The sequence below is a fragment of the Tachysurus vachellii genome, chromosome 13, assembly GCF_030014155.1.
Source record: "Tachysurus vachellii isolate PV-2020 chromosome 13, HZAU_Pvac_v1, whole genome shotgun sequence".
Taxonomy (NCBI): domain Eukaryota; kingdom Metazoa; phylum Chordata; class Actinopteri; order Siluriformes; family Bagridae; genus Tachysurus; species Tachysurus vachellii.
Genome location: NC_083472.1, coordinates 22,854,320 through 22,876,948, shown reverse-complemented (window position 1 = coordinate 22,876,948; position 22,629 = coordinate 22,854,320). Strand labels below are relative to the sequence as shown.

At 40.6% G+C, this 22,629-nt stretch overlaps 2 long non-coding RNA genes across 2 annotated transcripts; both read right to left on the bottom strand.

Annotated features, from left to right (window-relative positions):
• Window positions 1-14,254: 14,254 nt before the first annotated feature.
• Window positions 14,255-15,211, bottom strand: LOC132855986 (uncharacterized). Its single transcript, XR_009649390.1, has 3 exons — window positions 14,817-15,211; window positions 14,677-14,714; window positions 14,255-14,570 (listed from the first exon to the last, which is right to left on the bottom strand). It is a non-coding gene; the product is annotated as an uncharacterized LOC132855986 (long non-coding RNA).
• A 3,933-nt stretch (window positions 15,212-19,144) lies between these two features.
• LOC132855987 (uncharacterized) lies at window positions 19,145-20,092 on the bottom strand. The gene is made up of 3 exons (XR_009649391.1): window positions 19,698-20,092; window positions 19,559-19,596; window positions 19,145-19,422 (listed from the first exon to the last, which is right to left on the bottom strand). It is a non-coding gene; the product is annotated as an uncharacterized LOC132855987 (long non-coding RNA).
• Window positions 20,093-22,629: the final 2,537 nt, after the last annotated feature.

Below are 22,629 nucleotides of genomic sequence, written 5' to 3'. Positions count from 1 at the left end.
CTGGACTGTTCCGCCAGTCCTTTTTTCTTTTTTCGGTGACATCGCTCCGCCCTTTTTCCGGTGAGGGACGCCGCTCCACTTTCGGTTCTGTCCGAAGCGGTCGTCGCCTCACTTCCTTCGCGGAGGATGTCACCAAACTGTTTTTGCTCCTTTTTTGTTTTTTGGTGCCCTGCGGCATCGCCCCGCCTTTTTTTTCAGTGAAGGACGTCGCTCCAGTTCCGGTTCCGTCCGAGGAGGGCGTCGCTTCACTTCTTCCGCGGGGGGTGCTGCAGGCCCAGGGCGATGGACCTTCCCACCCTCCCACCCTTGGTCATCAGGACGTGAGCTGGCTGCGGTGTGTCGGGGTTGCGTTCGGCCCTTCAGCTCGGCTGTGGATATCGCTCGGCCCTTCAGCTCGGCTGTGACGTCATTCGGCCCTTCAGCTCGGCTGAGGATATCGCTCGGCCCTTCAGCTCGGCCATGGAAGTCGCGTGGCCCTTCTGCTCGGCTGAGGACGTCGCTCGGCCCTTCTGCTCGGCTGAGGACGTCGCTCGGCCCTTCTGCTCGGCTGTGGACGTCGTTCGGCCCCTCTGCTCGGCTGAGGACGTCGCTCGGCCCTCGCTGCTGTGCCGCCGTGAGCCTTGCTCCCCCCACCGGCCTCGCCGGGTGCCTTGCTCCCCCCACCGGCCTCGCCGTGTGCCTTGCTCCCCCACCGGCCTCGCCGTGTGCCTTACTCCCCCCATTGGCCTTCGCCGTGTTCCTCGTTCCCCCATCTGCCTTCGCTGTGTTCCTCGTTCCCCCATCTGCCTTCGCCGTGTTCCTTGCTCCCCCCATCTGTCTTCGCCATGTGCCTCGCCCCCCCTCCTGGACTCTGCCAGGGTTTGGCGCTTCGGGAGCCGCGCCTTGGAGGGGGGGTTCTGTCATGATTCAGCCCGGACTTTTGGCCATGTGCTTTTGTTGTTCTTCGTCACGTGTCTGCCCCGCCTTTGTCTGCTCCTCCCTGTCACCACACCTGCTCCTTATTGTCATCATTGTCTGTATTGTATTTAAGTTAGCCGCGTTGCTGAGTGCAGCGCGGATCATTAGTTACGTTTCCCCTCGTCCTGTCAAGTCGTGTTAAATGTAGTCATTTATATTGTTTTAGTTATTGTTATTTCTGTCTATGTCTTCCTGTGTTTATTAAACCCCCCTCTTTTGAAGCTATCCTGCATACGGGTCTGTCTCCTTCCGTCCCCAATTGTGACAGGTTTCAAGTTTTCTTCTCCTCAGTATGAAATAAGTGAGACAGAAAATCAGAAGTGCGCACAAACCCAAAGCCGATCCCAAACCGATCACTGTCCGATGTAGAGATCTGATCATTTCTGATTCTGTTATTTCACCACATTATATTTAGATTAGTACAAAACACTGACATCTCACCTGTGTTGTGTTGTGTGTTGGTGTTAGTGTTGTTTCCATGCGGTGTTGGTTCACACACCACTGAATTATCACACAGAGCTGCTTTAGATGTTTCTGATGCAATAGTAACATGATCACCTATAAACATTGATCAGGATTCACTTAGTAAAAGTCTGTAACTCAGTGTTGTTGAAGAAAACACAGTTAACATTTCACTACTTCACTATTATTTATCTTCCAGGTTGAACATGTTAACAGTCATCAGGAAAATATCACTACATTAAACCAGGAGCTTAAACATTCAGAATCAACTCAGAATCCTACCTTTAATTTGTAAATAAGTTCCATCTCCAAACACAATGATGGGTCTCGTCATTGCACAGTAGTACATGGCTTCATCAGACTGACTGATGATTAAAATTGTGATATTGCAACAGTTTGAAGATCTTTCTATTCCAAAATGAGACTTTTGGAATCCAGTGTGAAAAGTTTCTCCAGCACTTTTATACACTGTGACTACAATCTGAGGTTTTTCTCTGTTTGGTTGCTTAAACCATGTAATTATTCCAACTACATTTTCAGAAACACAACACTGTAGAGTTGCAGAGTCTCCGATATTCACACTGAGCTCTTTATCAGGCTGATGAACTGGTGGCTTTGTTAGAGATTGTGCAGTAACCCAGTGTCTACCAGGATGGACTGTGTCTAGAACAACAAAACACTCTAATTAGTTAATGAATGTAATTCAGATATTATTATATATATAAACAACAATAATTGTAATAATTTGCTCATATTACTTACACATGGTGCTGAAGATGAAAAGTAAAATCCAGAAACTGCTCATTGTTCATTTCTTATCAATTCTACTGTGTTTGTATCTCATTTATTAACAGAATGTGAATGCACTTGAAGCACGGTTTGATTTTATATTCATACTACAGGCGGTCTGTACTGAGCATGCTCAGAATATGACATGTGATTGGTTGTATTTAAAAGAAAAGGGCATGTAACACAATCATGTGGTATTCTGATCTGCCTACATCGTTATAGATGTTATGATCAAATGGAAAATGTGGTTTACTCGTACACTCATGTGTGTCTACACTAATATCTCACTGTTGTGTGTTTTAACTGCTCACTAAACAATTCAATTTGTTTGTAGTGTAAAGAAATGCCAAAATATGTCACTTTGGATTAGAGTCCACACAGATTTGTCCCTAGATATTCCTGTAGTCATGTGGGATTGTCAGTGTTGTGTTCAGCAGAACTGTGATTGTATTAAAGTGTATGATAGAACTGAACGTCTTCAGATATACAGTATTTGTCTACAATGATCAAATAATAGCAAGAAAAGTCAAGGTCTGCCCTGAGATCTGAAGTCAAGTAAAGAAGCTTTTACTGTCATTTCAACCATATATAACTGACGCAGTACACAAGGGATGTGGTAGCTAAGTGTTTAAGGTGTTCGAGTGGTTAAGTGTGTGTGAGGGGTGTGTCAGGGTGAAGAGTGTGTGTGAGGGGTGTGTTGGGGTGAAGAGTATGTGTGAGGGGTATGTGTGGGGTGAAGAGTGTGTCTGAGAGGTGTGTGGGGTGATGAGTGTGTGTGAGGAGTGAAGTGTGTGTTAGGAGTGAAGAGCTGTTTGGGGTGAAGAGTGTGTGTGAGGGGTGTGTGGGGTGAAAAGTGTGTGTGAGGGGTGAAGTGTGTGTGAGGGGTGTGTGGGGTGAAGAGTGTGTGTGTGTGGGGTGAAGAGTATATGTAAATGGTATGTGTGGGGAGATGAGTGTGTGTAAGGGGGAGTGTGGTGTGTGGAGTATGTGTGAGGGGTGTGTGGGTGATGACGGTGTGAGAGGGGTGTGTTGGTGTGAAAAGTGTGTGAGAGAGGTGTGTTGGGGTGGAAAGTGTGTGTGAGAGGTGTGTGGGGTGAAGAGTGTGTGTTGGGGTGTGTGAGGTGAAGAGTGTGTGTGAGAGTTGTGTGGGGTGACGAGTGTGTGTAAGGGGTGTGTGGGGTGAAGAGTGGGTGTGAGGGGTGTGGTAGGTGAAGAGTGTGTGGGGTGAAGAGTGTGTGTGAGGGGTATGTGAGGTGAAGAGTGTGTTAGGGGTGTGTGGTATGAGGAGTGTGTGAGGGGTCTGTGGGGTAATGAGTGTGTGTGAGGGGTGTGTTGGGTGAAGACTGTGTATGAGGCGTGTGTGGGGTGAAGAGTGTGTGAGAGGTGTGTGGGGTGAAGAGTGTGTGTGAGAGGTGTGTGGGGTGAAGAGTGTGTATAAGGGGTATTATAGTAATTTATAATTACTATAAATACTAGAACATTTTCTCAGGAATTTAATGCAACAATTATTTCTACGTGTGCCCTGCGATGGGTTGGCACTCCGTCCAGGGTGTATCCTGCCTTGATGCCCAATGACGCCTGAGATAGGCACAGGCTCCCCGTGACCCGAGGTAGTTCGGATAAGCGGTAGAAGATGAATGAATGAATGGATGAATTAATGAATTATTTCTACACCTACATTACAGAGCTTGATTAGTGAGATTTTACTGCCACCTAGCGGATGATAGCGGTATTTATTAAATTATAATTCGATTGTTTCAGCTTTAGAATTGAAAATAATAATAAAGTAACGGAGGATGTTCACAGTAAAATTATCATTTTAATTTAAATGCCTAAAGCTAGAGGTGTCTGTGTCTGTATTTTATTATTTATTTCTTTGATAACATGTCTCTAGGTTATATATCTTCAGGGCTCTACAGGCAAGAGTGACATATTTTAAATATGTCCACCACCCCCAACCCCCCACCCCAAGTAGCCTTATTTTTTCTGAGATTTAATTTATGATAAATTTATTATTTTATAAAATGTCATAAAGCCAGGGCCCCCTGACACCATCTCAGGGCCCCCAGTTTGAGAACCACTGGCCTCGACTACTTGTTCTGAGCAGGTGTTGTCAGTGAACATAAGTTACAGACACTCATGAAAAACTGATGCTGATTATCTGGGAAACGTCTCTAACAGCAGTCCAAAATGTCATTGTTTGTGTCAAACATGTTGTGAATTTGTTGTAACATTAAAACAGGAGATCATGACTTACTCTGTGCTCAAAGTGATGCTCACAGCTCCAGTGCTTTTCTCTGTGGGTGAACGAGGATGATGCTGAACAATTCCATTATACTTTTTTACATTGGTTGTTGCGTTAAATCTTACCCAGATACAATAGTACTATTTTCTGATCAGTGTCATGCTCGACTAGGAACTCCAGGGGAGACGCGCTTGATTCCTGCCCGGTTCCATAGAGACAGCGGTGCGGACAGATACATTTTGGGTGCTGCGACATATTAAATATATAATAAATAGTGAAAAAGTTTTTCTGCGTGAGAACTACAGTGTGTGTTGGGAGAACGTGAGAAAAGACCCAAATGAGTGACTGTCACACTCAATGCATGACACTTGACAGCCTTGTTAATCACAGAATAACAAATACAGTGTGACCTTTGGTGGATGAGTGAGTCAGACACTGAATCAACGAGTCAATGAAGCAGCAGCTGAAATAGGCCATAATTTAAAGACAAATATAAATAAAGGCAGTTAAATAAATTCTCAATCATATGTATGAGGATTAAACCAGGTTCAGGCCTCATGTCTCATTGACTACTGAAATAAATCTTGCGTGTTTATGTTGAAAAAAAAGTGAATTTTATAAAAGATTAGAACAGCAAAATTAACCAAAATAGTGATGAAGGTCAGGGCACTGAGCACACAGTAAATGATCTAGCCGAGAAAATCTGCTAGGAGAATTTATGCTAATAGTTTCTTGTTGAAATCAATAAGTCGACTCTTAAGACATAAGTGAAAGTTAGCATTAGAGTTATACTGGAGATGCTGAATGCAGTTCACAAAAGTTTTTGCTGGACAAAGCTGTTGCTGGGTGTCAGTTGTGGTCAGAATTTGTCTGATGAACCTTTGCTCTTGTTAGTCTTCCTGTATAAGCGCAGCAAAGTGGTAACACGTACTTGGGCAAAATGGTTTAGCTGCAACAAACAGGATGTACAAATACCTTTAAGTGCACGTGTTATATGAGGTGATGGTGCAGTCTATCACGGTGATGTTTACTGGACTATTTTTAGTTATTAGTAAATCTCTATTCACTGAATGTGTTCGTCTGTCGCTGACTTACAGTATATTTAAGACCAACTCACAACTATATTAAACACACACCAGTAATGGATCATTTATTCTTATTCTTGTTCTTATTCTTATTCTTATTTGAACTAATGTACAAAAAAACATACACATTTTTCCTGAAATTGCTCTTTACATCTTTTATAAAAAAATATATAAGATACAAAATCTGTAGGAAGTAAAACACAAAAATTAAACAGCAACATATAAAGAATCATACATTTTATTTTTTTCTTAGATTTACTGCTGGTGAAATGTAAGATCAGGACATTTGAAAGAAATCATTGTGAAAATTTCAAGACTTGACATTAATGTAGATTTCTAACTCGTAATGATAATTAAGGATTATATTTTACTCTAGTCGAGATATTTTTCTTTGCTAAAAGGTTATCTTTGTGTAATAGTACCATGAGACGGGTTTTCTTTTTTCAGCTTTGGTTTTCCTCTTGGAGAATTGCAAAGCCACATAATTCAGTGATTCAGCTTCAGATTCCTGAATAATAATAATAATAATAATAATAATAATAATAATAATAATAATAATAATAATAATAAAATGAGTAATAACACTGTAAGGGAATTATTTTTTTTACCTGCATCGTTCCTGGAGAATCTTCTACAGCAGTGTTAGCTATTAATATAAAAATACACTAATTAGTAGTTTTAAAAGAATTAAACTTTACTGTATTTCTAAACTGTATTTTTAATTTATGTGATGACAAAAAACTCACATCTTGAGGTTTTAGGTTTTCTTCTCCTCAGTATGAAACAAGTGAGACAGAAAATCAGAAGTGCGCACAAACCCAAAGCCGATCCCAAACCGATCACTGTCCGATGTAGAGATCTGATCATTTCTGATTCTGTTATTTCACCACATTATATTTAGATTAGTACAAAACACTGACATCTCACCTGTGTTGTGTTGTGTGTTGGTGTTAGTGTTGTTTCCATGCGGTGTTGGTTCACACACCACTGAATTATCACACAGAGCTGCTTTAGATGTTTCTGATGCAATAGTAACATGATCACCTATAAACATTGATCAGGATTCACTTAGTAAAAGTCTGTAACTCAGTGTTGTTGAAGAAAACACAGTTAACATTTCACTACTTCACTATTATTTATCTTCCAGGTTGAACATGTTAACAGTCATCATGAAAATATCACTACATTAAACCAGGAGCTTAAACATTCAGAATCAACTCAGAATCCTACCTTTAATTTGTAAATAAGTTCCATCTCCAAACACAATGTTGTGTCTTGTCACTGCACATTAGTACATGTCTTCATCAGACTGAGTGACACTTAAAATTGTGATATTGCTGCAGTTTAAAAATCTTTCTATTCGAAACCGAGACTCTTGGAATCCAGTGTGAAAAGTTTCTCCAGTACTTTTATACACTGTGACTACAATCTGAGGTTTTTCTCTCTTTGGTTGCTTATACCATGTAATTATAAATACATTTTCAGAAACACAACACCGTAGAGTCGCTGAGTCTCCGATATTCACACTGAGCTCTTTATCAGGCTGATAAACTGGTGGCTTTGTTAGAGATTGTGCAGTAACCCAGTGTCTACCAGGATGGACTGTGTCTAGAACAACAAACACTCTAATTAGTTAATGAATATAATTCATATATATATATATATATATATATATATATATATATATATATATATATATATATATATATAAAAACAATTATTGTAATAATTTGCTCATATTACTTACACATGGTGCTGAAAATCAAAAGTAAAATCCAGAAACTGCTCATTGTTCATTTCTTATCAATTCTGCAGTGTTTGTATCTCATTTATTAACAGAATGTGAATGCACTTGAAGCACGGTTTGATTTTATATTCATACTACAGGCGGTCTGTACTGAGCATGCTCAGAATATGGCATGTGATTGGTTGTATTTAAAAGAAAAGGGCATGTAACACAATCATGTGGTATTCTGACCTGCCTACATCTACACCACATTTTTCCATGTTTGTGTTGTGTTGTTGTACAGAGATGTATGTTATGACAGAATGGAAAATGTGGTTTACTCGTACACTCACGTGTGTCTACATTAACATCTCACTGTTGTGTGTTTTAACTGATCACTAAACAATTCAATTAGTTTGTAGTGTAAAGAAATGCCAAATAAGTCACTTTGGATTCGAGTCCACACAGATTTGTCCCTAGATATTCCTGTAGTCATGTGGGATTGTCAGTGTTGTGTTCAGCAGAACTGTGATTGTATTGAAGTGTATTATAGAACTGAACGTCTTCAGATATACAGTATTTGTCTACAATGATCAAATAATAGCAAGAAAAGTCAAGGTCTGCCCTGAGATCTGAAGTCAGGTAAAGAAGCTTTTACTGACATTTCAACCATATATAACTGAAACAGTACACAGTGAAATGAAACAAAAACCATGATGCTACCTAAAAGGACATAAAGCTACACAAAACAAAACATGGCCACATAAAGTGCAACATGTGCAACCTAGTGAAAACAGTGTGAGACAAAAGACAGTGCAAACAGACAATACAAAGCACTACAAGACAAATACACAAAATATACATGTTTGTGAGGGGTGTGTGAGGGGTGTGTGGGGTGAAAAGTGTGTGTGAAGGGTGTGTGGGGTGAAGAGTGTGTGTGAGGGGTGTGTTGGTAAAAAGGGTGTGTGAGGGGTGTGTGGGGTGAAGAGTCTGTGTGGGGGTGTGTGGGGTGATGAGTGTGTGAAGACTGTGTGGGGTGAAGACTGTGTGGGGTGAAGAGTGTGTGTGAGGAGTGTGTGGGGTTAAGAGTGTGTGTGTGAGGGGTGTTTGGGGTGAAGAGTGTGTGAGGGGTGTGTGTGGAGTAAAGAGTGTGTGTGAGGGGTGTGTGGGGTGGAGTGTGTGTGAGGGGTGTGTGGGGTGAAGAGTGTGTGTGTGAGGGGTGTGTGGGGTGAAGATGGTGTATGAGGGGTGTGTGGGGTGAAGAGTGTGGGGGGTAGATCAGTTCTGTTTGTTGAGGAGTCTGTTGCTTGAGGGAAGAAAATGTTGCACAGTCTGGTTGTGAGTGCTCGAATACTATTGTACCTTTTTCCAGGTGGCAGGAGGGTGAAGAGTGTGTTTGAGGGGTGTGTGGGGTGATGAATGTGTGCGGGGTGAAGAGTGTGTGTGAGGGGTGTGCGGGGTGAAGATTGTGTGTGAGGCGTGTGTGGGGGGTGATGAGTGTGTGTGAGGGTTGTGTGGGGTGATGAATGTGTATGAGGGGGGGTGTGGGGTAAAGAGTGTGTGTGAGGGGTGTGTGTGAGGGGTGAAAAGTGTGTGTACGGAGTATGTGTATGGTGAAGAGAGTGTGTGAGGAGTGTGTTGGGTTAAGAGGGTGTGTGTGAGGGGTGTGTGGGGTGAAAAGTGTGTGTGAGGGGTGTTTGGGGTCAAGATTGTGTGTGAGGGGTGTGTGGGGTGAGGAGTGTGTGGGGTGAAGAGTGTGTATGGGGTGAAGAGTGTGTGTGAGGGGTGTGCGGGGTGAAAAGTGTGTGTGAGGGGTGTGGGGGGGTGAAGGGTGTGTGTGTGAGGCTTGTGTGGGGTGAAGAGTGTTTGTGTGTGTGAGGGGTGTGTGGGGTGAAGAGGGTGTGTGAGGGGTGTTCGGGGTGAAGAGTGTGTGAGGGGTGTGAGGAGTGAGGAGTGTGTGTGAGGGGTGTGTGGGGTGAAGAGTGTGTGTGAGGGGTGTGTGGGGTGAAGAGTGTATGTGAGAGGTGTTTGGGGGTGAAGAGTGTGTGAGGGGTGTGTGTGGGGTAAAGAGTGTGTGTGAGGGGTGTGTGGGGTGAAGAGTGTGTTTGAGGGGTGTGTGTGGGGTGAAGAGTGTGTGAGGGGTGTGTGTGGAGTGAAGAGTGTGTGTGGAGTGAAGAGTGTGTGTGAGGGGTGTGTGGGGTGAGGAGTGTTTGTGAAGAGTGTGTGGGGTGAACAGTGTGTGTGAGGTGTGTGTGGGGTGAAGAGTGTGTGTGAGGGGTGTGTGGGGTGAAGAGTGTGTTGGGTGAAGAGAGTGTGTGTGGGGGGGGTGAAGATGGTGTGTGAGGGGTGTGTGGGGTGAAGAGTGTGTATGTTGGGTGTCGAGTGTTTTTGAGGGGGGTGTGGGGTGATGAGTGTGTGTGAGGAGTGTGTGTGGGGTGAAGAGTGTGTGAGGGGTGTGTGTGGAGTCAAGAGTGTGTGTGAGGGGTGTGTGGGGTGAGGAGTGTTTGTGAAGAGTGTGTAAGGGGTGTGTGTGGTGTAAAGAATGTGTGTGAGGGGTGTGTGGGGTGAAGAGTGTATGTGAGGGGTGTGTGTGGGGTGAAGACTGTGTGAGGGGTGTGTGCAGTCAAGAGTGTGTGTGGGGGTGTATGGGGTGAAGAGTGTGTGTGAGGGGTCTTTGGGGTGAAGAGTGTGTGAGGGGTGTGTGTGGTGAAAGATGTGTGTGAGGGGTGTGTGGGGTGATGAGTGTGTGCTGGGGGTGTAGAGGGTGTGTCGTGTGTGTGGGGTGAAGAGTGTGTGTGAGGAGTGTATGGGGTGAAGAGTGTGTGTGTGTGGGGTGAAGAGTGTGTGTGAGAGGTGTGGGGTGAAGAGTGTGTGGGGGGTGTGGGGTAACAAGTGTGTGTGAGGGGTGTGTGGGGTGAGGAGTGTGTGTGAGGGGTGTGTGGGTGAAGAGTGTGTTTAAGGGGTGTGTGGAGTGAAGAGTGTGTGGGGTGAAAAGTGTGTGTGAGAGGGGTGTGGGGTGAAGAGTGTGCGTAAGGGGTGTGTGGGGTGAAGAGTGTGTGTGAGTGGTGTGTGGGGTGATGAGTGTGGGGGGGGTTTGTGGGGGGGTGTATGGGGTGAGGAGTGTTTGTGAAGAGTGTGTAAGGGGTGTGTGTGGGGTAAAGAGTGTGTGTGAGGGGTGTGTGGGGTGAAGAGTGTGTTTAAGGGGTGTGTGGAGTGAAGAGTGTGTGGGGTGAAAAGTGTGTGTGAGAGGGGTGTGGGGTGAAGAGTGTGCGTAAGGGGTGTGTGGGGTGAAGAGTGTGTGTGAGGGGTGTGTGGGGTGATGAGTGTGGGGGGGGTTTGTGGGGGGGTGTATGGGGTGAGGAGTGTTTGTGAAGAGTGTGTAAGGGGTGTGTGTGGGGTAAAGAGTGTGTGTGAGGGGTGTGTGGTGTGAAGAGTGTATGTGAGGGGTGTGTGTGGGGTGAAGACTGTGTGAGGGGTGTGTGGAGTCAAGAGTGTGTGTGAGGGGTGTATGGGGTGAAGAGTGTGTGTGAGGGGTCTTTGGGGTGAAGAGTGTGTGTGAGGAGTGTATGGGGTTAAGAGTATGTGTGAGGGGTGTGTGTGGTGAAAGATGTGTGTGAGGGGTGTGTGGGGTGATGAGTGTGTGTGGGGGTGTAGAGGGTGTGTCATGTGTGTGGGGTGAAGAGTGTGTGTGAGGGGTGTGTGTGGTGAAGAGTGTGTGTGAGGAGTGTGTGGGGTGAAGAGTGTGTGTGGGGTGAAGAGTGTGTGTGAGAGGTGTGGGGTGAAGAGTGTGTGGGGGGGTGTGGGGTAACAAGTGTGTGTGAGGGGTGTGTGGGGTGAGGAGTGTGTGTGAGGGGTGTGTGGGTGAAGAGTGTGTTTAAGGGGTGTGTGGAGTGAAGAGTGTGTGGGGTGAAAAGTGTGTGTGAGGGGGGTGTGGGGTGAAGAGTGTGCGTAAGGTGTGTGTGGGGTGAAAAGTGTGTGTGAGGGGTGTGTGGGGTGATGAGTGTGTGAGGGGTGTTTGTGGGGTGAAGTGTGTGTGTGCGGAGTGTGTGGGGTGAAAAGTGTGTGTTAGTGGTGTGTCGGGTGAAGATTGTGTGTGAGAGGTCTGGGGTGAAAAGTGTGTGTGAGAGGGTGTAGGGTGAGGAGTGTGTGTGAGGGGTGTGTGGTGACAAGTGTGTGTAAGGGATGTGTGTTGTGAAGAGTGTGTGAGTGTTGTGTGTGTGGTGAAGAGTGTGTGTGAGAGGTGTGTGGGGGTGAAGAGTGTGTTTGAGTGGTGTGTGAGGTGAAGAGTGTGTGTGAGGAGTGTGTGGGGTGAAAAGTGTGTGTGAGGGGTGTGTGGGGTGAAGAATGTGTGTAAGGGGTGTGTGAGGTGAAGATTGTGTGTGAGGAGTGTGTGTAGTGAAAAGTGTGTGTGAAGGGTGTGTGGTGAAGAGTGTGTGTGAGATTAAGAGTGTGTGAGGGGTGTGTGGTCAAGAGTGTGTATGAGATTAAGAGTGTGTGTGAAGGGTGTGTGGTGAAGACTGTGTGTGAGATTAAGAGTGTGTGTGAAGGGTGTGTGGTGAAGAGTGTGTGTGAGATTAAGAGTGTGTGAGGGGTGTGTGCTTTCATTCAAAATTCTGCCAGCGTTGTGCATGCAGTGTGTGGTGTAAATGTCCATGATAAAGGGAAGAGAGACTCTGATGATCTTCTCAGCTGTCCTCACAATCCACTGCAGGGTTTAGTGATCAGAGACGGTGCAGTTCCCAAACCAGACAGTTCTCAGGATGCTCTCCATGCTTCATAGGAAGTAGAGACACTGCTGGGCTTTATTACTGATGATGTTTGTGTTGAGTAACCAGGTGAAGTTCTCTGCCAGATGAACACCAAGGAATTTGGTTCTCTTGATGATCTTCAAAGAGGATTCGTCGATGTTCAGTGGAGAAACGTCTCCTGAAGTCAACGACCATCTCTTTAGTTATGTCAGCGTTCAGAGACAGGTTGTTGGCCCTAAACCAGGTAGTTAGCTGTTTCACCTCCTCTCTGTATGCTGACTCATCGTTCTTGATGATGAGACTCACCACGGTCGTGTCACCGGTGAACTTGATGATGTGGGTTGTGAGTTAGCAAAGTGAACAGCAGTGGGCTGAGCTCGCAGCCCTGTGGAGCCCCAGTGTTCAGTGTGGTGGTGTTGGAGATGCTGTTCCTGATCCTGATTAACTGATGTCTCCTAGTCAGGAAGTCCAGGACCCATGTGGTGGGGGAGGTGTTCAGGCCCAGCAGTGTCTTTATTGTCCAGGTGGATGAGGGCCAGATGAAGGGTCGTGTCACTGGCATCGTCTGTGGAGCGGTTTGTAAACTGCAGGTGTCCAGTGAAGTTAAGAGCTGGGTCTTAATGTCCTCATGACAAGCTTCTCGAAGCACTTCATCATGGGACGATAGACATTGAGGCAGGACACTGTAGACTTCTTTGACACGATTTAATTTTATAAAATATAATATAGATTTATGTTTATAAATTACTATAAATACTGCAACATTTCCTCAGGAATTTAATGCAACTTAATTCTTTCTACACCTACGTTTTACAAACAGAGATTGATGGGTGAGATTTTACTGCCACCTAGCGGGTGATAGCGGTATTTATTAAAATTATAATTCGTTTGTTTCAGCTTTAAATTGAAAAACAATAATAAAACAACGGAGGATGTGCACAGTAAAATTTCATTCATCTTCTACCGCTTATCCGAACTACCTCGGGTCACGGGGAGCCTGTGCCTATCTCAGGCGTCATCGGGCATCAAGGCAGGATACACCCTGGACGGAGTGCCAACCCATCACAGGGCACACACACACTTAGGTGTTTAGCATAGCAACATTAATCACAGAATAACTAATACAGTGTGACCTTTGGTGAATGAGTGAGTCAGATACTGAATCGGTGAATCAATGAGTCAATGAAGCAGCAGCTGAAATAGGCCATTATATAAAAAATATAAATTATAGACAAATATAAATAAAGGCAGTTAAATAAATTCTCAATCATATGCATGAGGATTAAACCAGGTTCAAGCCTCATGTCTCATTAACTACTGAAATAAATCTTGTGTGTTTATGTTGAAAAAATGTGAATTTTATAAAGACTAGAACAGCAAAATTAACCAAAATAGTGATGAAGACCAGGGCACTGAGCAGTTTCTTGTTGAAATCAATAAGTCGACTCTTAAGACATAAGTGAAAGCTAACATTAGAGACTGGAGATACTGAATGCACTTCACAAAAGCTGTTGCTGGACAAAGCTGTTGCTGGGTGTCAGTTGTGGTCAGAATTTGTCTGATGAACCTTTGCTCTTGTTAGTCTTCCTGTATAAGCGCAGCAAAGTGGTAACACGTACTTGGGCAAAATGGTTTAGCTGCAACAAACAGGATGTACAAATACCTTTAAGTGCATGTGTTATATGAGGTGATGGTGCAGTCTATCACGGCGATGTTTACTGGAGTATTTTTAGTTATAATTTTTTATTAGATAATCTCACTTGGAATTATATGTTTTTAAAAATCAGGTGTTCAGAAAAATTTGCTCGATCACTCATAGTGAGAAATCAACAAAAAAGACCCATAACTATGTTCAATAACAGAATAAAGGATGTATGTTGCAGTGTGAAAATCTCTATTCCCTCAATGTCTCTGTCGCTGACTTAAAGTATATTTAGGACCAACTCACAACTTTTTTAAACACACAACAGTAATGGATCATTTACTATAATAATAATAATAATAATAATAATAATAATAATAATAATAATAATAACAACAACAACAACAATTATTATTATTATTATTATTATTATTATTATTATTATTATTTAAACTAATGTACAAAAAAAGCATATACACATTTTTACTGTAATTGTTCTTTACATTTATTGTAAAAAAAAGATATACAAAATCTGTATGAAATAAAACACAAAAATTATACAGCATATAAAGAATCATACATTTTATTTTTTTTCTTGTATTTACTGCTGGTGAAATGTAAGATCAGGACATTTGAAAGAAATCATTGTGAAAATTTCAAGACTTGACATTAATGTAGATTTCTAACTCGTAATGATAATTAAGGATTATATTTTACTCTTTACTTTCTTTGCTAAAAGGTTATCTTTGTGTAATAGTACCATGTGTTTGACCATGAGACATTTATGTTATCTTACAGATTTCTTCACATCAGTGTACACACACTCATCTGATGAGACGGGTTTTCTTTTTTCAGCTTTGGTTTTCCTCTTGGAGAATTGCAAAGCCGCATAATTCAGTGATTCAGCTTCAGATTCCTGAATAATAATAATAATAATAATAATAATAATAATAATAATAATAATAATAATAATAATAATAATTAAATGAGTAATAACACTGTAAGGGAATTTTTTTTTTTACCTGCATCGTTCCTGGAGAATCTTCTACAGCAGTGTTAGCTATTAATATAAAAATACACTAATTAGTAGTTTTAAAAGAATTAAACTTTACTGTATTTCTAAACTGTATTTTTACTTTATGTGATGACAAAAAAAACTCACATCTAGAGGTTTCAAGTTTTCTTCTCCTCAGTATGAAATAAGTGAGACAGAAAATCAGAAGTGCGCACAAACCCAAAGCCGATCCCAAACCGATCACTGTCCGATGTAGAGATCTGATCATTTCTGATTCTGTTATTTCACCACATTATATTTAGATTAGTACAAAACACTGACATCTCACCTGTGTTGTGTTGTGTGTTGGTGTTAGTGTTGTTTCCATGCGGTGTTGGTTCACACACCACTGAATTATCACACAGAGCTGCTTTAGATGTTTCTGATGCAATAGTAACATGATCACCTATAAACATTGATCAGGATTCACTTAGTAAAAGTCTGTAACTCAGTGTTGTTGAAGAAAACACAGTTAACATTTCACTACTTCACTATTATTTATCTTCCAGGTTCCATCTTCCATCACTACATTAAACCAGGAGCTTAAACATTCAGAATCAACTCAGAATCCTACCTTTAATTTGTAAATAAGTTCCATCTCCAAACACAGTGATGGATGTCCTCACTGCACAGTAGTACATGGCTTCGTCAGACTGAATGGTGTTTAAAATTATAATATTGAAACAGTTTGAAGATTTTTCTATTCGAAAACGAGACTTTTGGAATCCAGTGTGAAAAGTTTCTCCAACACTTTTATACACTGTGACTATAATCTGAGGTTTTTCACTGTCTGGTTGTTTATACCATGTAATTATATATACATTTTCAGAAACACAACACCGTAGAGTCGCCAAGTCTCCGATATTCACACTGAGCTCTTTATCAGGCTGATAAACTGGTGGCTTTGTTAGAGATTGTGCAGTAACCCAGTGTCTACCAGGATGGACTGTGTCTAGAACAACAAACACTCTAATTAGTTAATGAATGTAATTCAGATATTATTATAAATATAAACAACAATAATTGCAATAATTTGCTCATATTACTTACACATGGTGCTGAAAATGAAAAGTAAAATCCAGAAACTGCTCATTGTTCATTTCTTATCAATTCTACAGTGTTTGTATCTCATTTATTAACAGAATGTGAATGCACTTGAAGCACAGTTTGATTTTATATTCATATTACAGGCGGTCTGTACTGAGCATGCTCAGAATATGACATGTGATTGGTTGTATTTAAAAGAAAAGGGATGTAACACAATCATGTGGTATTCTGATCTGCCTACATCGTTATAGATGTTATGATCAAATGGAAAATGTGGTTTACTCGTACACTCACATGTGTCTACACTAACATCTCACTGTTGTGTGTTTTAACTGCTCACTTTGCTCACAAACAATTAAATTAGTTTGTAGGGTAACGAAATGCCAGATAAGTCACTTTGGATTCGAGTCCACACAGATTTGTCCCTAGATATTCCTGTAGTCATGTGGGATTGTCAGTGTTGTGTTCAGCAGAACTGTGATTGTATTAAAGTGTATTATAGAACTGAACGTCTTCAGATATACAGTATTTGTCTACAATGATCAAATAATAGCAAGAAAAGTCAAGGTCTGCCCTGAGATCTGAAGTCAGGTAAAGAAGATTTTACTGTCATTTCAACCATATATAGCTGACGCAGTACACAAGGGATGTGGTAGCTAAGTGTTTAAGGTGTTCGAGTGGTTAAGTGTGTGTGAGGTGAAGAGTGTGTGTGAGGGGTGTGTTGGGGTGAAGAGTGTGTGTGAGGGGTATGTGTGGGGTGAAGAGTGTGTGTGTGAGGTGTGTGTGGGGTGAATAGTGTGTATGGGGGTGTGTCGGTTGAAGAGTGTGTGTGAGGGGTATGTGGGGTGATGAGTGTGTGTAAGGAGTGTGTGGGATGAAGAGTGTGTGTGAGGGTTGTGTGGGGTGATGAGGGTGTGTGAGAGGTGTTTTGAGTGAAGAGTGTGTGTAAGGGGTGTGTTCAGTGAAAAGTGTGTGTGAGGGGTGAAGAGTGTGTGTGAAGTGTGTGTGGGGTGAAGAGTGTGTGTAAATGGTATGTGTGGGGTGAAGAGTGTGTGTGGGGTGAAGAGTGTATGTAAATGGTATGTGTGGGAGGGGTGAAGAGTGTGTGTGAGGGGTGTGTGGGGAGATGAGTGTGTGTAAGGGGGGTGTGGTGTGTGGAGTGTGTGTGAGGGGTGTGTGGGTGATGAAGGTGTGAGAGGGGTGTGTTTGGGTGAAAAGATGTCTGTGGGGTGATGAGTGTGTGTGAGGGGTGTGTGGGGTGAAGAGTGTGTGTGTGGAATGAAAAGTGTGTGTGAGGGGTGTGTGGGGTAAAAAGTGTGTGTGAGAGGTGTGTGGGGTGATGAGTGTGTGTGAGGGGTGTGTGGGGTGAAGAGTGTGAGGGGTCTGTGGGGTAATAAGTGTGTGAGGGGTGTGTTGGGTGAAGACTGTGTATGAGGGGTATGTGGGGTGAAGAGTGTGTGTGAGAGGTGTGTGGGGTGAAGGGTGTGTGGTGAAGAGTGTGTGTGAGATTAAGAGTGTGTGTGAGGGGTGTGTGGGTTCATTCAAAATAGCTCGCAGCCCTGTGGAGCCCCAGTGTTCAGTGTGGTGGTGCTGGAGATGCTGTTCCTGATCCTGATTAACTGATGTCTCCTAGTCAGGAAGTCCAGGACCCATGTGGTGGGGGAGGTGTTCAGGCCCAGCAGTGTCTTTATTGTCCAGGTGGATGAGGGCCAGATGAAGGGTCGTGTCACTGGCATCGTCTGTGGAGCGGTTTGTAAACTGCAGGCATCCAGTAAAGGTAAGAGCTGGGTCTTAATGTCCTCATGACAAGCTTCTCAAAGCACTTCATCATGGGACGATAGACATTGAGGCAGGACACTGTAGACTTCTTTGGCACAATTTAATTTTATAAAATATAATATAGATTTATGTTTATAAATTACTATAAATACTGCAACATTTCCTCAGGAATTTAATGCAACTTAATTCTTTCTACACCTACGTTTTACAAACAGAGATTGATGGGTGAGATTTTACTGCCACCTAGCGGGTGATAGCGGTATTTATTAAAATTATAATTCGTTTGTTTCAGCTTTAAATTGAAAAACAATAATAAAATAACGGAGGATGTTCACAGTAAAATAATCATTTTAATTTAAATGCCTAAAGCTAGATGAGTCTGTGTCTGTATTTTATTATTTATATTATTCTTTGATAACATGTCTCTAGGTTATATCTCAGTATTTAGGATAGCAACATTAGCATTAGTTTAGTATTTAGCATAGCAACATTAATCACAGAATAACTAATACAGTGTGACCTTTGGTGAATGAGTGAGTCAGATACTGAATCTGTGAATCAATGAGTCAATGAAGCAGCAGCTGAAATAGGCCATTATTTAAAGACAAATATAAATAAAGGCAGTTAAATAAATTCTCAATCATATGCATGAGGATTAAACCAGGTTCAAGCCTCATGTCTCATTAACTACTGAAATAAATCTTGTGTGTTTAGAGCAGCAAAATTAACCAAAATAGTGATGAAGGTCAGGGCACTGAGCAGTTTCTTGTTGAAATCAATTAGTCGACTCTTAAGACATACAGTAAGTGAAAGCTAACATTAGAGACTGGAGATACTGAATGCACTTCACAAAAGTTTTTGCTGGACAAAGCTGTTGCTGGGTGTCAGTTGTGGTCAGAATTTGTCTGATGAACCTGTTGCTCTTCGTTAGTCTTCCTGTATAAGCGCAGCAAAGTGTTAACACGTACTTGGGCAAAATGGTTTAGCTGCAACAAACAGGATGTACAAATACTTTTAAGTGCACGTGTTATATGAGGTGATGGTGCAGTCTATCACGGTGATGTTTACTGGAGTATTTTTAGTTATAATTTTTTTTTAGATAATCTCCCTTGGAATTATATGTTTTTAAAAATCAGGTGGTCAGAAAAATTTGGATCACTCATAGTGAGAAATCAACAAAAAAGACCAATAACTATGTTCAATAACAGAATAAAGGATGTATGTTGCAGTGTGAAAATCTCTATTCACTGAATGTCTCTGTCTCTGTTGCTGAATTACAGTATATTTAAAACCAACTCACAACTTTTTTAAACACACATCAGTAATGGATCATTTACTATAATAATAATAATAATAATAATAATAATAATAATAATAATAATAATAATAATAATAATAATTATTTAACATATTATTTAAACTAAGGTACAAAAAAAGCATATACACATTTTTACTGTATTTGCTCTTTACATTTATTGTAAAAAAAAAAAAAAGATATACAAAATCTGTATGAAATAAAAGACTAAAATTAAACAGCAACATAAAAAATGATAAAAAAAAATTTTTCTTGGATTTACTGCTGGTGAAATGTAAGATCAGGAAATTTGAAAGAAATCATTGTGAAAATTTCAAGACTTGACATTAATGTAGATTTCTAACTCGTAATGATAATTAAGGATTATATTTTACTCTTTACTTTCTTTGCTAAAAGGTTATCTTTGTGTAATAGTACCATGTGTTTGACCATGAGACATTTATGTTATCTTACAGATTTCTTCACATCAGAGTACACACACTCATCTGATGAGACGGGTTTTCTTTTTTCAGCTTTGGTTTTCCTCTTGGAGAATTGCAAAGCCGCATAATTCAGTGATTCAGCTTCAGATTCCTGAATAATAATAATAATAATAATAATAATAATAATAATAATAATAATAATAATAATAATAATAATAATAATAATAATAATAATAATAATAATAATAATAATAATATGAGTAATAACACTAAAAACATTTTTTTACCTGCATCGTTCCTGGAGAATCTTCTACAGCAGTGTTAGCTATTAATATAGAAATACACTAATTAGTAGTTTTAAAAGAATTAAACTTTACTGTATTTCTAAACTGTATTTTTAATTTATGTGGTGACAAAAAAACTCACATCTAGAGGTTTTAGGTTTTCTTCTCCTCAGTATGAAATAAGTGAGACAGAAAATCAGAAGTGCGCACAAACCCAAAGCCGATCCCAAACCGATCACTGTCCGATGTAGAGATCTGATCATTTCTGATTCTGTTATTTCACCACATTATATTTAGATTAGTACAAAACACTGACATCTCACCTGTGTTGTGTTGTGTGTTGGTGTTAGTGTTGTTTCCATGCGGTGTTGGTTCACACACCACTGAATTATCACACAGAGCTGCTTTAGATGTTTCTGATGCAATAGTAACATGATCACCTATAAACATTGATCAGGATTCACTTAGTAAAAGTCTGTAACTCAGTGTTGTTGAAGAAAACACAGTTAACATTTCACTACTTCACTATTATTTATCTTCCAGGTTCCATCTTCCATCACTACATTAAACCAGGAGCTTAAACATTCAGAATCAACTCAGAATCCTACCTTTAATTTGTAAATAAGTTCCATCTCCAAACACAAGGTAAGGTGTCCACACCGCACAGTAGTACATGGCTTCGTCAGACTGAGTGGTGTTTAAAATAGTCATATTGATGCAGTTTGAAGATCTTTCTATTTGAAAACAAGACTTTTGGAATCCAGTGTGAAAAGTTTCTTTACTATCTTTATACACAGTGACTATAATCTGAGGTTTTTCTCTGTTTGGTTGCTTATACCAGACTATTGTTTGTTTTTTTGAACTACAACACCGTAGAGTCGCCGAGTCTCCAATTTTTACATTAAGCTCTTTATTAGGCTGATAAACTTGTGACTTTGTTGGAGATTGTGCAGTAACCCAGTGTGTACTGGGATGGACCGTATCTAGAAAAACAAATAAATTAATTAAGGGATACATTTATTTTAAAAATCAATATTAAACACATGATTAAAGAAAAAAATATTGAAATTCTTTCCACATACAGCTTCATTTTCTTTTATTGTAATAAACTTGTTTTCAAAATACATCAAACTAGATGGAGATAATTTGCTCATATTACTTACACATGGTGCTGAAGATGAAAAGTAAAATCCAGAAACTGCTCATTGTTCATTTCTTATCAATTCTACAGTGTTTGTATCTCATTTATTAACAGAATGTGAATGCACTTGAAGCACGGTTTGATTTTATATTCATACTACAGGCGGTCTGTACTGAGCATGCTCAGAATCTGATCTGTTGACATGTGATTGGTTGTATTCATTGATGACGTGATTGGTTGTATTTAAAAGAAAAGTCATGTGACTGCCTAACTGCCTGATCTGCCTTCATCTACACCACATTGTTCCATATTTGAGTTGTGTTGTTGTACAAAGATGTATGTTATAGATGTTATGATCAAATGGAAAATGTGGTTTACTCGTACACTCACGTTTGTCTACACTAACATCTCACTGTTGTGTGTTTTAACTGCTCACTAAACAATTCAACTTTTTTTTTAGTGTAAAGAAATGCCAAATAAGTCACTTTGGATTAGAGTCCACACAGATTTGTCCCTAGATATTCCTGTAGTCATGTGGGATTGTCAGTGTTGTGTTCAGCAGAACTGTGATTGTATTAAAGTGTATGATAAAACTGAACATCTTCAGATATACAGTATTTGTCTACAATGATCAAATAATAGGCAGTAAAGTCAGTAAAGTCAGTCTTAGCATGACGTCTGTTTTTGTCAAAATATATAATATATAACAGTGAATAATTGCCAGTACAACAATTACTATAAATACAACATAATTTCCTTAATTGTTTAATGTAACTTATTTCTTTCTAAATTTTACTAATCGAGCTTGATGGGTGAGAATTTACTGCCACCTATAGGGCGATAGCAGTGTTTATTTAATCAGTATTTATTAATTTACTATAAATGATACCTCAGCAGTTACAGTAACATTGATCATTGTGAGTTAAACTGACAGAACCGATTGTGTGAACACAACTGTGACCCTTGAGCGAGACACTAAACTGCTCAGTTTTATAAATAGAATAAGACTTTTATTTTTACAGAGTTCCTCATTATCTCTCCATCACGTATGTAAACTTGTATGATGTTTACTTCCAGTTGCTTGACATGTTTGAGATAAAAAATCATAAATTGCTAGAATTACAGGCTGTAATAGCTTAGCTGCATTTGTTATGTGATAGGATTTCTTCACTTGAGTTTCAACACCATGGACAGCGACAACATCCTAACCAGGTGCTAAATTAGAGGCCTGTGGTCTTAAGGCTGTGTCCCATAACTCATAACAGATAGTGTACTAAACTTTGTGTTGCATGGTACTAAAAATGTTTGCCTTTTGTGGTAATAGGTTCAGGTGAAGAGGATGTCAAACCTCAGCCTCAGTCGATCTTCTGTGGATGTTCCCTGAATCCAGCCTTTCTCATACAGAGAGAATTATGCACAGATGAGCCATCAATACAAATTGCATTACATACTGAATATACCAATAAAAGGTCTTTACTTTGAATGCATTATAAATTATTACAACTAGTATATAAATAAATAAGTTAATTAATTAATTAATGGTATATAAAATGTAATAGATATTAAATATATATATACAGACAGACAGACAGATAGATAGATAGATAGATAGATAGATAGATAGATAGATAGATAGATAGATAGATAGATAGAGAGAAAGATAGATAGACAGCAAACAGACAGACAAACAGACAGACAGATAGATAGATAGATAGATAGATAGATAGATAGATAGATAGATAGATAGATAGATAGATAGATAGGTAGATAGATAGATATTTATAATCACACCCACCAGTGTCACCCAAATGAGGATGAGGTTCATTTTGAGTCTGGTTCCTCTCAAGGTTTCTTCCTCTTCCATCTAAGGGACTTTTTCCTCCCCACAGTCACCTCAGTCACCTCAGGCTTGTTCATTAGAGATAAATACAAA